Consider the following 1,899-nt stretch of genomic DNA (forward strand, 5'->3'; position numbering starts at 1 on the left):
TATATTATATATATATATATATATATATAATGGTGTTAGAATATATAGTAATAATGAATACTAGGGGATTATTTCATTTTATATATTTTATATTTCTTTCTTTCTTTTTTTTTTTTTATTGTACAAAGGTATAAAATAATATGAATAAAAGAAAACATGCTTAACTTTAAAACATATTTTACATTTAGTAAATTTGATTTTAGTTTTATGAAACTTTTCCGTTATATTTTGTTTGTTATGTTTTTTTATTGACTCCTTATTTTTTGTGGTGTGTTAAAAAAATATGTATTTATAAATATTATCTCCTTCGTACACTCAAACATTTAAGTAATATTATATATAATTCATTATGATAAAAATATTATATGTATTCTAAAAAACACTTAAGGTGTACCTTTTAATATAAGTATGTAAATGTTTTGTATGTCCTGTGTGCTATTATTAAAAAATGTATATTAACTAAATGAACATAAAAATATTATATATATATATATATAATTATATGATCCAAATATTATCTGTAATTTCGGCTGTATTTTTTTTTTTTTTTTTTTTAAATGGAAATTTTGGCTAGAAAAGTCATATAAAAAAAAAAAAAAAAAAAATACAGCCGAAATTACAGACATAATGAGTTTAAGAGAATTAAAGGGTATATATATTATTTTCCATGCTATATAAATAAGAAAATCTTTTGATTAAGTTGCAACAATGTAATATCATATCAGTAGATAAATATAAATAAATAAATATATATATATATATATATATATATTATATTATATTATTCGTTTTTTCTTTATTTTTTTAATTATATAAAAATTTTTATTGCAAAAAATGTATTACATCTAACATAAAAATGTTTATTTTAAAGGTCATCTGTTTTATAACACATAAGAATTTTTATGTACTCATAATATTTTATATTGAAAAAGGAGAATATAAAATTATAAGACATCCTTTAACGTTTAATTGAAAAAAAAAAAAAAAAAATAGAACAAATGAAATATATACATATTAAACATACAATTCTGTGAAATATTACACATTTATAAATATTGGTATAATAATATTTTAAAAGTAAGATATAAATAATGACCCATTTGTATCCATTTACACAAGAAAAAAAAAAATAAATAAAATAAAATAAAATAACATGGTAAATGCAATAAATATTAATATATCTTCCATTATATATAGAAAAAATAATCATTTCATTATATATACATAATATTTGGAGACTTAAAAATTTCAATGAAATATTATGTATATAAATAGGTAAGAAAGAAAATTCACTTTAATATTTCATCTCAATTTTTTATTTATTTTTATGAGTATGATAATATGTCTTCAAAATAAATAAATATATATATAAATATATATATATATATATATATATATATTATATGTACAAAAAAATATGTATAACTTTTTTTTTTTTTTTTCAAGTTAATAAATATAAATAAAATTTAATGCTATCATACAAATTAAAAAGAGGACTATATAAATAAATAAATAAATATATATATATATATATATATATATATATATATATATGTATATAATTGTAATAAATAAATGTAATATATACCTCATATGTATTTTATTATAGCTTTAATGAAGTTATTAATTCATTTTATAAACTTGTAAATATTAAAAAAAAAAAAAAAAAAAAAAGTTTCTTACATATTCATACAAAATTTAATATATAAAATCAATAAGCCGCCTTTATTAAATAAATATTTATTAATGTTACTTAAATTATAGCATGAATTAATTATATTACACACATTATTATAATTGTATATAATTTTTCATGTGTTGAGTATATCAACACATAATTTAGATTTTTTTTTTTTTTCCCCTTTTTTTTTTTTTTTTTTTTTTTTTTTTTTTTTTTAA

Source organism: Plasmodium reichenowi, chromosome 6 (genome assembly GCF_001601855.1).
Source record: "Plasmodium reichenowi strain SY57 chromosome 6, whole genome shotgun sequence".
Taxonomy (NCBI): Eukaryota; Apicomplexa; class Aconoidasida; order Haemosporida; family Plasmodiidae; genus Plasmodium; species Plasmodium reichenowi.